The sequence below is a fragment of the Anomalospiza imberbis genome, chromosome 1 (genome assembly GCF_031753505.1).
Source record: "Anomalospiza imberbis isolate Cuckoo-Finch-1a 21T00152 chromosome 1, ASM3175350v1, whole genome shotgun sequence".
In the NCBI taxonomy this organism is placed as follows: Eukaryota; Metazoa; Chordata; class Aves; order Passeriformes; family Viduidae; genus Anomalospiza; species Anomalospiza imberbis.
In genome coordinates, this window is record NC_089681.1 from 109,961,901 (window position 1) to 109,975,754 (window position 13,854).

Below are 13,854 nucleotides of genomic sequence, written 5' to 3' on the forward strand. Positions count from 1 at the left end.
ACATTTTCTCAGCTGAACTTAGGCAAGTAAGCTGCGTGGTACAAAAGCCATTTTTCAGAAATACGAGAAACCCCTTCTGTTATCAAATAAACTCTTATTCTTCTCATCTTTAATCCCAAGCTCCATATATGCCACCTCCACACAAGAACCAAGAAATCCTTATTTAATATCAAAATGAGCCCTTATCCCCTTTTTATGCACATGGGGCCTTCAGAACATTCAGCAGCTGAAGAAGGGGCTCCTGGATGCAACTGAGCAGAGAAGTCCAGCTGCCAGTGAGTACCTAGATCTCGGCTGCAGTTTTATAAGGCAGAGTCAAAGGCCAGAGGAGAGGAGAACACTCGCATGTGTGTTTTGAAAGGAAAAGGTGAAACATTTTACAGTGGAAAAGGGAAACATCAGTTGGTTTGGATGTGAGAATTGTGCAGCATAGCCTCTCACAGGTATGACAAAGCAAGCTTTGGAACATAAGATGGTCAAAAGGCAATGAAAGCTGGAGGCAGGATGGCAAAAGTTTGTGAAACTTTTCAGCTGACACTGGAAAATCTTGAAGAGATGAAGGGGCAAATTACTGAGCTCTTTGCTTACATGGCAGTTTTAAGGAAAACTTCCAAGTTAACTCCAAATAGCCAACTATACTTAAACTTAGGTGTGTTACTTCTCAAATTTAAACAAAACAACCCAAAAGAATAAAGAAGACCTAGGACTAAAATAAAGGGAAGGAAGAGAAGAAACAAATAGGAGGGGAATAGACAACAAAAAAAAGACACACTTGGACAAAGGATGCACAACAGAAGAAGGTGCAACCTTCAAAGACTGCTCTAGGGGGAAAAAAAATTAAAAAAAAGAACAGACAGGAAGATTATCTTTTCTATCTGTATTTATCAATAAAACACCAAGAAATTTCCAGTCATGAGCTCAAGACCTCATTGTACTGTATGAAGTAAACAAAATCACTTAAAACGCAGGAGAAGAATGTGAGAATGTCAGTGCCAGCCGCAATGCTGTTGGATCAGCTGGTGGTAATTCAGTGAAACCAATGCTGTAAATCAGTGCATCAGGAAAACTCAGCCTCCATCTCTTTTTTAGAGTCTCAAGGATGCAAGTGGGATGACATCTAATTCAGTACGAAAAAAAACAAATAAAAACATTTCCATCTGTACACAAAACCGATATATCACCTCCCATTTAGAAAACTAGCTCAAATCCATGAGGAAAGACAGATGATTTCACACTACAAGGAATATGTGGACAGCAACCAGAGCAGAGAATACACTGCATCCTCAGAAAGCACACATGACATCAAATACCAAGAAGCAAGAAACATGGCAGGAAAACGAACTACAGGGGAGGAAAGAAAACAGAGCCAAAGAGAGCACTTCCAATAAAGGACAACCAGAAAAAGAACCAGACAGAGAAAAGATCACAGAATATGCTAAGTTGGAAGGGACCCATTAGGATCGAGTCCAACTCCTGGTCCCATGTAGAACATCTCAAGAATCACCATATGTCCCAGAGCATTGTTCAAATGGTTCTTGAACTCTGTCAGGCTTGGTGCTGTGACCACTTCCCTGGGGAGCCTCTTCCAGTGAGCTCAGCCACTATTTGGGTGAAAAATCTTTTTCCTGATATCCAAAGTAAACGTTCTCTGACTCAGTTTCATGCCATTTCCTCGGGTCCTGTCACTGGTCCTGACAGTTAAGAGATCTGTACCTGCCCATCCTTTTGCTCTCATGAGGATATTGAAGACCACAATGAGGTCTCCCCTCATTCTCCTCTTCTTCAGGCTCCAGTGACCTCAGCCACTCCTCACCAGGTTTCCCTTCCAGACCCTTCACCATCCTTGTTGCCCTCCTCTGGACACTCTCTAATAGTTAAATATCTTCTTTACATTGTGGCTTCCAAAAATGCCCTCAGCACTCAAGGTGAAGCTGCTCCAGTGCAGAGCAGAGCAGGACAATCCTCTCCCTTGCCCGGCTGGTGATGCTGTCTCTGATGCACCCCCAGGACATGCTTGGCCCTTCTGGCTGAGTTATGAATTATTGAAAATTTAAACATATTTCCCTGTTTGCTAGGGAGGAAAAGTCATGCACTCCCATGTAACATCCTCAGTCTCTTCTAGTGCTTCCACCTTCTAAGCTGAGGTGCTGCGGCGCTGTATCACCTGCTACAAACAAGGCTCTCTGCTCATGGTTAGCAGACATGGGCAGAGTGCAAAACATGAGGAGAAGTGGAGGGATGCCCTGTAAGGTACCAAACAATCAGCATTTCCATCGACATCAGTTGACACTGTTGTGTGACAGTAACACAGAACAGCTAAACCTGCACTGCCTTCAGACTGCTCTTCAAGGGGACAGGAAAAGGCTCATTTTCTTATCCCACCTCAAGCCACTAAAACAAGTCAAATCTCCTTTCACAGAATGAGCTTTGCTTACCCCACACAGCGTGATGCCAGGTATATGCACCTAATGGAAGCAATGCTTCTGCTTAGATTTAAGGATGTGTTTAACTCCTGGCTGGATCTGCACTTTTGAACACATCCCCTTGTGGGCCAAGGATTTGCATTCTTACACATCTTTAAACTTTCCAGGACATGGCATTCATCATTATGACTGTGATAAAGGATGGCAACACCCTGCTTGTTTATCTTGCTCTCAATACACTGCAGAAAACAAAAATATAGATTTTTTTACTACAAGGTGGAGGACACTGATATCACTCTCCCTCTCTGATAATTTAACTATAGCATAACATCATCAAGTTTAAATCAGAAGAAGGAAGAAAAGGCTTGAAGAAGCAAAAAAAAAAAAAAAAAGTGGGGGAAGCAAGATTTACTGCAAAAGAAACAAACAAATTTGTTTACAGATCACATCTGAAAAGAACATCTCTATTAAACGTGATTTCAGAAGAACTGACAAGGATAAATCCACGTGCAGCTCCAGGTATTTCAGCATAAATATGGAAAATACACATTATTCTGAATTTATGAAGGGTTTAGTTTTATTGGTACTTTTTATACACACTTTCTTGGTTCATTTTAGACATATTCCAAGATTTTAAACCAACAGACTTGGGTGCTCACTGATTTTTAAAGACAACAGCTCTCTATTTTTTAACATGTTTTTGAATTATATATGGGCTGTGTACTCCTTCAGACGAAGGAACTCTGAAAAATTATGTTCTGCCTCTATCCAGGTGCTTCAAGTAATCTCCACCCTCCCACCTCTTCATCATATGAAGTAAAGATGAAGACTGCACATCAGTCATGCTGCAGACCTGTTCAGATGCTGCCTCTGCCTGAAACCACACAATCCGTGTGTTGAGATCCTCATCTCAATTATCAGAAGCAGAATTTTTCCCTACAGTGGGCTAGGCAGGTCCTGAGAGGGTGCTGACAGGAACATATCCTCCACAGCCAACATTACGCCAGACTGCATCCACCTCCTCTCACAAGTTTCTCCTGATGGGATTGCTCTCCCTCCTGACTTTCTCTTTGATGCCTGGCTAAGTGATTTCGGCTGCACCTGTGGTCTGCAATACATTTAACAAACAGCACAGTGTGCTCCATGACCTGGCTGCTCCAGAGCCACGTGCCTGTGGGAATGCTGCCTAGAGCATTAAGCCCACTGCATGTGCTTGAGCGCACACAGCCCATTTAGGACCCGCTTCATTACCCTTTTCTCAGCAAGCTTGCCTAGAGTTAATTTAATGCATTTAAGGACTGAAGACCAGCTTTGCCACCCTGCAGTGCTATCAAACATGTTACAGGCAGAGGATTTGGCCATATTCCATCTATGGGGTTTCTTTCAAAGTTCACTTCTTCTGAAAATAGCTGAGCTGATGCTTGAGCAGTATGAGAACAGTGCTCCATCCAACACAGATCACCACCATGGAGAGCTGCTGCATCTTTACACTGACTTTTGCATACCCAGTCCCTCCCCTGTCAGAGGAGTGGGATCATTTCCAAGTCTTTTTATCTGATACTTTAAAAGTATGGTACAAGACTGGTGTACACTACAGTGGTCCCTACATTCAGGTTCTACTGGCCTGGTCAGCTTAATAGGATGTCCCTCTTGGACTGCCACAGAGGGCACTCGCAGTCCCCAGTCCAGAAAGCAGCATCAAGGACTCACAGGAGTAACCAGAGGCAAGTAAATGCTTTCCAGCTTCTTCCTCAGCAAGAGTCCCCTGAGCTTGGGGACTGTCATCTTAAGATCCAAATTCTCATGGAAGAAAGCTTTTTCCTTTTCAAGGGTGACTTCCAACTTAATCAACACTTAGGCAGGATGTAATGAGCAGGAGGCCTGGTATAACCAGGACAGCTTTGAGAGAGAAGGGGCGAGACTGTGTTCAGAGCCACACCTGGATGTGCCTTTGTAGTGCAATCCCACCTCTTTCTACAAACAGGCTTCCTCCCAACCCATTCAGAAATACCTGTAATATGCTTTCTACCAGAAGTATATAAACTAAACATCTTTGAAGTTCAAACACAAATCACTTATTTTCTGATCTAGCCAATTGAAAAATGATGAATGACAACAGGTTGTGAAATTTATCTTGTCACCAGCCTATAATTGCTACTTGGAGCTTCAAATTATGGCAGAAAAAAAATGAAGAACAAAACTGAAGTGCTTATGGCTTATTTGGATTCTGGTTTACAAAGCAGAGCATTATCTTTGTCAGTGTGTGAGGAAATGCAATTGCATTGTGGATCTCTACATCAAAAACCATCTATCTTAATTAATTATTTGAGTATTATATCATCAAGAAAAGAATTACTGTAGTTATTTCAGAGCTGCTTATTGCTTTTATAGATGTGATCTGTCTCCAAAGGTTAATATGAATTTGCCAAAAATCTAAGTTCATTTCACTACAGAATTATTATGGTATTAGGATTTAGGATTAACATAGTGAGATACTATGATTATTAGGATACCTAATGGTATCCTAACAAATACAAAAATATTTTGAGGTCTTTCTAAAGAGGGACTGGATAAGAACTGTGGAGTAAAAGATGAAGAAAAGGCTGCAATTTAAGTAGGTGTGAGATTGTCTACAGATGGAGAGTTAAGGATTGAGAAAGACTAAGGAGCCCAATGTCAAAGAAAAATAAAATCAACAACAAAACTATAGGCAGACTTCCAACACCTTCCAAGTAAAATCACAGTAGTTTAGGTACACTTGGTTTAAAGTTCACTCATTCACCTTTCTTCACTAAAAAAGTCACCCATAAAGACCAGAAATAAAAGCCCACCAATCAAAAGCAATCAAAGCTACATTTTTAAAGCTAGCTCTGCCCCTCTGTTCTTCCCTTCAGGCTTCCAACTTCCCATCTCAGGACTGTCAGTAGCTGTCAGCAGATCATATGAGAAATTCATCTGAACATACAACATAACTTGACAGGCAATACATCAGAAAACCTAGATGTGACAACAGCAAATTCCACCAGATGGTCCTGGATCATATCTATCTATTAAAAAAATTCTGACAGAAAAGAAAAATCTAACCACACATAAGCAGAGCTTCTGAGGAATGGAAAAAAATTTCTGGTATATGCACTGTTTCACCTTTTTTCCTAACCATGCCAGAAAAGAAGATACACAACAGCTCCAGTTTGTCCTCAACAGTTTGTTCTGTCATTAATATCTATATGTATATTTCACCCTCCTCTCCAAAGAAAAGAATTCTAAATAAAGATGACTCTCCATTAAAGACAGTATGTACTACTAACAATGCTGCTTTTCAATTGAGAAAATTCTGTCAATGACTCTGGAGCCTGGTCTTGCTCTAGCACTAACCTGGTCTCCAGGAACACCAAAACCATGTGGTTAGTTCTGGGAGTAGCTACAAACTTGAAACACATTCAAGACTCCCTGTTTGTCACCTTCTCCATCTCCCTGTTGCTCCAGCAGGCAGCAGATGCTGTTTGGGTTCAGGCTGCCTAAAAACCTCATCAGTCTCTGCAGCAACTCTTTTAGGAGAGACCTTGGATTGCCTTGTCCACTGTCAGTCACATGGGTTAAACACTGACTGTCCAAACCTACCCTCAATCCAGGTAAAACTGCTTTTGATGCATGTGAAGTACAAATCACATTCCAGCAGGCACAACCTGCTCCAGCCTCAGGCCCACATGAAACAGTGCTGTGGCAGGCACAGGGTCGGGGTCAGGACACTGCACCACCCTCTGAGAGATGAACACAGTCCCATGGCAGAAAACTCCAGGTTCAGAAGCAGCTCTATGGCTATTTCACTGATGCTCTCACTGTTCTTCAGGTGAGCACCACCAGCCTGGCCACAGCGGCAGCTCAGCTGTGACAAAAGTGACAGGCCTATGAAATGTAAATCAAACTGGAGCAGGCTGTCACTGCTCAAGTGAGAGCCTCAGGGCCACCATTCCTCGCTCCTGTTCTGTCCCTGCCTTCTTCTGTGTGCAGATATGTTTTGCTCTGTGAGAAGTAGTTGTGAGTAACTGCAAAAAACTACCACGTGTCCTTGTCCTCCCAACGACCCATGCTTGGAAGTAAAAGGTATTTAGTCAAATACATTTTTAATTGGTAAAGCAGACACAAATCTGAATGCACAGAGGGAAGGAAGACAGTGAAGGATGTGGCATTATTTTATCATTGTTTAATAGGACAGGATAGTGCTCCAAGTCCTTTGGAAATCTGACAGTTGCTTTGAATACAAAGCTGTGACTGTAGTAGAAAACAGATCTACTCCCTGTCAGTGCACAAGCTGCACTCCACAGCTGAGGGCTGAGGTAATCTCTCTTCAGGCCAGTGTGGCAAAATCAGTTTCCACCAAGAAACCAGATTGATCCTTTAACCAAGGAGTAGTTCTGTATATCACACAAACCTTTTTTCCTTCCCCTAAGGACAGCTCCTTCCATTATAGACTCTCCTTTGCTGTTAATCGAAGTGCACCCGTTTCCTGAGTGAGAAACACCTGTGTGTGGGATTACTCCAGTGCTGTTTATTGTCTCTATCCAATCCATTTCATAATTATAATTATCACCTTTAGCACAGAGAGAAAGCTACTTTTACATCATAGACCTGAGAACAAAAAGCTTATGAAAAAGCCAATTCTCCCCTCCTCCTCGAACTTCAACAAGGAATATGTGATTTTTCACTGTGTCTTTGTCATTTTGACATAAAAGAAAAATTCAGTGACATTTTCAAGTTTTGTTGTGGTGCACTAGTGGGGTTTCAAATACTGCAGAAGAACATAATTATATTTACAGACACTTTTGTCTGGAACTTAAATGTTGCAACAGCTATAACAGTCTCTTAGAGATAAGAAAAATAAACATTTAGCTCAAAATGTATGTTCTGATTAAACTGAAAATGGACACTATCTTTTTACTGGACTGCCTTTTGGTATCTGAAAGTTTTTTCTATAAATACTAGACTATGATTTCTCAAACCAACAACTTCCTACAGAAAGAAAAATATACATCTTACTATTTAACTGTTCTTAGCCAAAATACTGTAAAAGAGAAGACATAACATGTATTTAATAAAATTAATAGAAAGTCACTTCCTCCCATTCAGGTATTTAATTATATCTCATTAGAAAAGCAAAAAATAGTGCAAATCAAAGTCCATGAATCAGCTGTTTACTTTATTTATTTATAGGCATTTATATAGTGCTCATCACCATAGCAACCAGGAACCTTTTCTTCTTCTTGTTCAAAGGAAAAGTTGTAATTTCAAAATGTGATCCTTCGATGTCACAGTGCAAAAAGGTACTTAGGTCCTTTGCTGCAAACACTTTAGGCAGGTGCCTGAAGTACACAAACCAAGTCAAAGGTGTGATGAAAGAGGCAGAAACAGAAAAAGTTAAAATAAAAGAAAAGGAACCATGAAACAAGTGAGAAAGAGGGAAAGAGTAAAGTGTCCCACAATAAGCCGTAATCACCCCAGTACTTTTTACCTGTAATAACAAGTATCTGGTTCATGGAGAACAGTCCAATTAATGAAGACCAATCAGCAGTTCCAAATTTATGCAGAGGGCACTGGTGAATATTCTTAAGCAAGGATTTCTAAAAGGATAATAGCTTAAAAATGAGGCTGCAGAGGGCTGTCTCCCTTTTGAGAGCAGAGAAGCCAGGAGCCTCACTTTGACTACTACTCTTTTCTGATCCCCCAGCAATTAGGCATTATCAAATTCCCACAGAATTAATAGACCTTTTTAAAAATGCCATCTGCTCACAAAACATCAAAGAAATGTGTAAATTAGAACACTGCTCCTGCATACACCATTATAGAATGAATTACTAGGTATGTCCTGCAATTGCAATTTCCTCATGATACTGCCGGGAACTTCTTTTCAGACCCCCAAAAGAGACTGAAATTGTTTCTACGCTATTTCATCTGGCTCCTTTCCACCATTGTATAGATGATATACATACATGAACAACTTAGCATTTCAGATTCTTTTTAAAGCTAATGAATTTCTAACTGGGACAGAAAGGAAAAAAAAAAAAAAGATATCTAGATATCTTTGGCCTGTTGTCATTTTGTTATATAAGAGACATTATCATGAAGATTTCCTCAAGACACTGATATTATTATTGAGTTGTTATCTTCAACTCTGCATTTAGCTTGATCCTAACTTCCTCATAAGCCAATACTGTCCAAAGCAATTAAATAAGGAGTGTTCAGTTGTTACTAAACTAAACATATAAATCTTTACTCAAGACTGGTGGTTATTTTCTAGTCTTTTTTTATACTGTATTCTAAATAGGGCAGAAGCTGCATGCATGACAGCAGGAAAAGTGACAAGTTCCTTATCTGGAAAAGCAGCAGCAGGCACTGTTATCAGAGCAGACCAGCTCTTTTAAAGTGGATTGATGAAGCTATTTTTAAAAACACCTAATAACATCACAGAGGAGACTCTGATCTCTGCAAAGGTGAGCCGCACAGCTCGATACTCCTGGGAGGCAGCTAATGAAACTGAAGCTTGTCATACATAGACTGCGTCCAGTAATTGGCTTTGAACACCCACAGCTGAGCCTCCCCCGTGCTGAGCTCAATGCCCCGCTCACAGCTTGTGCCAAACGCAGGCGGAGCCGGGCGCTGTCTGGCATGACCAGGTGTGAGTGGCCCTCTCTCCCCTGCCCGTGCCACCAGGCAGAATCTGCATACTTGGATGGCAAGGAAAGAAACCTGCTTTCTTCCAGCCCCTCACACCTACCACTTGGCTTCCAGGACAGGGAGAGGCAGCTGTGTAGGAAAGGTGGCAAAGTGGTGTCAGAGCAGGCGGTGTGCTGATGGAGAAGAAGGGAACACGTTCTACCACAGAGGTGAAGGGAAGTGGGGAAGACCTAAAAGGAGAAGGAAGAGGGTCCCATGTCATGTCTTCATCCAGCACAGCAGAATCACCAACAAATGCTAACCCTCAGTCAGTGCTCTGTGCCAATGGTGCAAAGTCCCTCAGGGACAGCCGCTGGCTTCCCCAGGAAGGCAGCCAGCAAAACAGGGAAGCATCACTCATCTTCCCTAAAACTCCACTGATCCTTCCTAGCTCACTCTTCCTGACCTTTGTGGACCCACAGACCTACTCTACCTCTCAATGCAAATTTCAACACTGAATTCTGTAACCACACTGGAACACAACCTGAGAAAATACTGTCCCACAGTGTGAGAAGACTCTTTGTCCTTTTGAAGAAATTTTATCTGCATAGCTAAGGATCTCTGATCTGGTTCTGGCTCTGTAATTCAATGCTCTCCTTTGCGCCACCTTCTTTTTCATGACTCTTCCTGCCTCCCACTACTTCCTAGAAAAATCCACTCCTTCATAGCCTAGATACACCCTGACGGGAAAAGCCATTTTAAATAGAAAGCAGTTTCTTCTGCTGAGAAGTCATTTATGGCCTCTGATAATTTGATAGTTTTAGTCATGGAAGATCTCTAAGTCTCTGTTTTAAAACACGTCCTAAAGACCTTGCTATGTTAGACCACAGACCAGATACATTAAAAACTCTGAGGAGCAGCAACTGAATGTGGCTTAACGTCATAGGGAACCATTTAAACCCACAGCACTTATGGAACACTTTAAAGCAACAATTTTTAAGAGAAAAGGGGTGAGAGAATGGGGAATGAGAATATTCAATTTCCAGATGATTGAAGCAAGCCTCAGTAAGTTCACAATGAGATGCAACTCAGGAGATGGGAAATTTAGCTGGAAAGAGATTTCCATATAGTCAGTCCATTTTGCACATTGCTTAATAGAGAGTGGGCTCTAAGTAACTAGTTCCAAAACATTACCCAGGCATCCAGAGTGCATGTTCATGGCACACTTCACAAGTGTTTGAAACTGAACTCCAGCTTTGATGACAGCTAATTAAAACACAAAAGTGAGACTCCAAGTAAAACTGCCACCTTGCAATCATAAACCGTTCAAAATGCACTCTGGCAGAAAAGCAGACTGCAAGGCAGCTTTCCTGTATCTAGTTCACACATTTGGTATCTACCACGGTTTTGAAAATGACATTGCAAAATAAACACCCTGTCTTACAGCTGATGTGTTTAGCATAAGTCAGATTTGTTTCAGGGAGAACGTCCTTGCAGAGAATAAGAGCTCTTTTGGTTTCCATCTAAGTCAAGGCTTGAGCTAACAAGCCAATCAATCAGTTGAAGCGTTTTGAGGTAGCTCTTAAAAGGAGCTGTTTCTGTTTTATTACCACAGTCAGCAGTCACCGTTTAAAAGTCAGCATTTGTCTACAGTTACCCAACTACGGCACTGGGGTGAAAACACTGATACATACCCTTGGCTTGAGCAGTTGTTCAGATACAGTCCTTATTCTCATCACCTGAGGACAGTGTGCCTCTCCAAATTATTTATTTTTCTAAACACGAAGCCTTTATCTTCATAGCCCATTTGAACACTGGGTTAATTGAGGGGGGCTGGAAGGAAGCAAGGGAACCCAGCAGACACCAGTGAGCCCACCCTCGGAACATGCGTGTGCAATGCCTCCAGAGCTGACACAGGCAAAAGAAACTTTTACACCATGCTTAGTCAGCACGCAATAATTAAAAAGGTGCAGGGTGTGATAAACCCGGCATCCGTATCCACCGGGGCCAAACTCGCAAATTCATTGCTAAGCTTTCAAAGCCGAAGACAGGTGTCGGGGGGCTAGGGGGGTGGTATCCCAAGGCACTCAGCCATCAAGGAAAACTGTCAGGAGAACATAATTACATCTTTACCCGCCCCAGTAGGCTTCAAACCTGCAGCGCCTTTGACCTCTGGGGAGGTTATCAGAGTTGGAACTGAGCAGCTGCCTGCACCGCTCAGCCTCACCGCGGGCTGTCGGGCCGGAGCGCTCTCGCTACCCGGCTGTGCAGAGGTGTCCACGGCCGCGGCGCCAGTCCCGCTCCGGGAGGGTTCCCTGGCTCGTCCGCCTCCCCGCCGTGGGGTCGCCGCCGACCACGAGGGACGTGGCCCCGCTCCCCCCGCTTCCTCATCACCCGCTCTCCCTTCGGGAAAAAAGCGACAGCCACCGCCACCCCCCACGAACCGCCCCCTCCGGGGGCCCGGGCCGGCCCCTGCCCCGCGCCGCCTCACCTGCCGCCCGCGGCAGCGACCGCCCCTCGGCCCGGCCCGGCCCCGCCGCCCCCGCCACCTCCTCGCTCACGGTGTCCCCGCCCGGCGGCGGGCGGGAACGGGGCGGGAACGGGGCGGGTGGGCCTGGCAGGCGGCGGCCGCGCATGCCCGCTGTGGGCCAAGGGCATTGTGGAGGCTGCAGTTGGCGGGGCCCTGAGCGCGGCCGTCCTGCTTGGGCGCTCAGCGCACAGCCTGGCCCCGCTCCTGGCCTCGCGTTCAGCGCACAGCCTGCCCCCGGCCCTGCTCGGGGCTGTTCCGCGCACACCATGCACCCGGTGCCAGCTCCCACCCCTGCTCCCACCGCAGCCCGGCGGGTTCCCCTCCCGGCTCTCTTCCCGGCCCGCCTAGCCCTTGCCTCCTCGGCCGATGAGTTTTCTAGAGCCCTCTGCTTTTCCCAGCCGTCTGCATTGCCCACCTTCAGCTCCTCGTCTTTCTCCCAAATCTCCCTCAGCCTCCACAGAATCATCGAATCATCAAGGCTGGGAGAGACCTTTCATATCATCCAGTTCAAGTGTCCACCCAGCACTACCGCTGTAACCCCTAAACCACTTCACCCAGCACCAGGTCCAAGTGTCTCTTGAACTCCTCCAGAGATGGTGACTTCAACACACCCCTGGGCAACCTCTTCCAATGCCTGACCACCCTAACAGTGAAACATTTGTTTCTAATAGCTTGTATGACTCTCCCCGGTCTCAGCTTAAAGCCATTTCCTTTAGTCCTCTCATGCTAGGCATGGCAGAAGAGACCTGCCTCCGCCTCACTGCAACCTCCCTTCAGGTGGTTGTAAAGAGCAATGAAGTCTCCCCTGAGCCTTTTCTTATGCTGTACCTCCCATCACCTCCCCACACCGTCCTACCCCTGTCGCTCTGGGTCCCTTTCTCATCCTCTGCTCCCCCTGCCCGCCAGGCTTCTTACTGCCCACACTCCTTGCCCTCTTCCACTCAGAAAGAGGTACTAAAGCAGAGGGCAGCCATCCTTACGATGAGTACACAGCTCCAAATCCACCAGGAAAACCTGACAGATCACAGGCACCTGCATCCTTAGTGGAGGAAGGTTCCTTCCCACCAGGGAAATTGTGACAGTGGTGGGAGGTCACACGCACATGGTGGTGTTTTCTCTGGTCAGGCTTCACCAGAGCAACCCAGAGACCATTACAGCTTGAGAAAACCACTGAGAACATGCTAAGCCTGCAACAAGAGCTTGGCTCACCTGAGCAGGTGGAGCGTGCAATAGCCCCTCTGCTCCCAGCCTCTCCCAAAGCCAATGGGGCTTTTGTCATTCACTTCACTGAGGCTTTTGTTTCCCATTGAAGCTTCCAATTTCCAAACCCATACAGAGCTCTCACTCAATGGGAAGGACAGATAGAGGTTTGGTAGCATCTTTCCCATTAGCTGGTGTTTGTATGCATAGCTAAATGCTCCCAGAGTGACAGGACTGCTAAACATGCATGCAGGAATTTAATATAAAAGTCTAACCATTGAAAAGTTTGCTTCTGAAAAGCTGATAAACATTAGGGGGAAATCAAACCTAAATGCTTAGTGCTCCTTCCTCCAGCCTCCTTTTTCTACCTTACAGATTTTGTAGCTAATAATCTGAAGAATTAATTTGTGTTACAAGAGATACACACAAGAATTGAGGGTTTTCAGGAATGCTTGTTGCTACTTAAAATTTAATTTCGTTACAGTCTCTGTGAATTCTACTGTTGAGCTCCCATGGACTGACAAGGCAAATGTCAGGCTTCTGAGATTTGTTTTTCAGTTTGCTCAAGAACTATTACACTAATGAACTCCATTGCAAGAGATACCATCTACTCTGCATCTCATTAAGTTTCTGAGTTATAGTCCAGTCTTGGACAGACTTCAGAATGCTGGACCCACATCCCTTTAACTAGAGCAACAGTACCAAATAATCATTATCGTCATAATTTTCATTATTTCATTGGAATTTTCACTGGAATTAAAAGTCATTATTTCAACAATGTTTAGAGATACCTATTAATCTTCCCAAAGTGTTTGTGAGTAGAAATCCTGACTAAGATTTCACAAATACCTGTTTGCATATTCACGTAAATGTCATCTGCAGTGCTACTTTTCCTCCTTGTAATGAAATATTTAATGAACCAGTCAAAAGCCAGACACTACAGTAATTTGAATCCAGTGGCCAGTCACGTATCACAGACGATGAATGGCTGAAGACACAGACATAATCGTTCAAGAAAAAAAAAACCACCCATAAGCTGAAATGTGTTTC

General features: G+C 44.1%; 1 protein-coding gene across 2 annotated transcripts in view; it reads right to left on the reverse strand.

Annotated features, from left to right (window-relative positions):
• Positions 1 to 11,735, reverse strand: part of POMGNT2 (protein O-linked mannose N-acetylglucosaminyltransferase 2 (beta 1,4-)) — a 31,313-nt gene extending 19,578 nt beyond the window's left edge. Inside the window, exon 1 of one of the 2 annotated variants that reach the window (XM_068205614.1) lies at positions 11,566 to 11,735. The gene's annotated coding sequence lies outside the window, so the exon portion shown is untranslated. The remainder of the gene's footprint in view (positions 1 to 11,565) is intronic. The other variant, XM_068205649.1, reaches the window with a different exon arrangement.
• Positions 11,736 to 13,854: the final 2,119 nt, after the last annotated feature.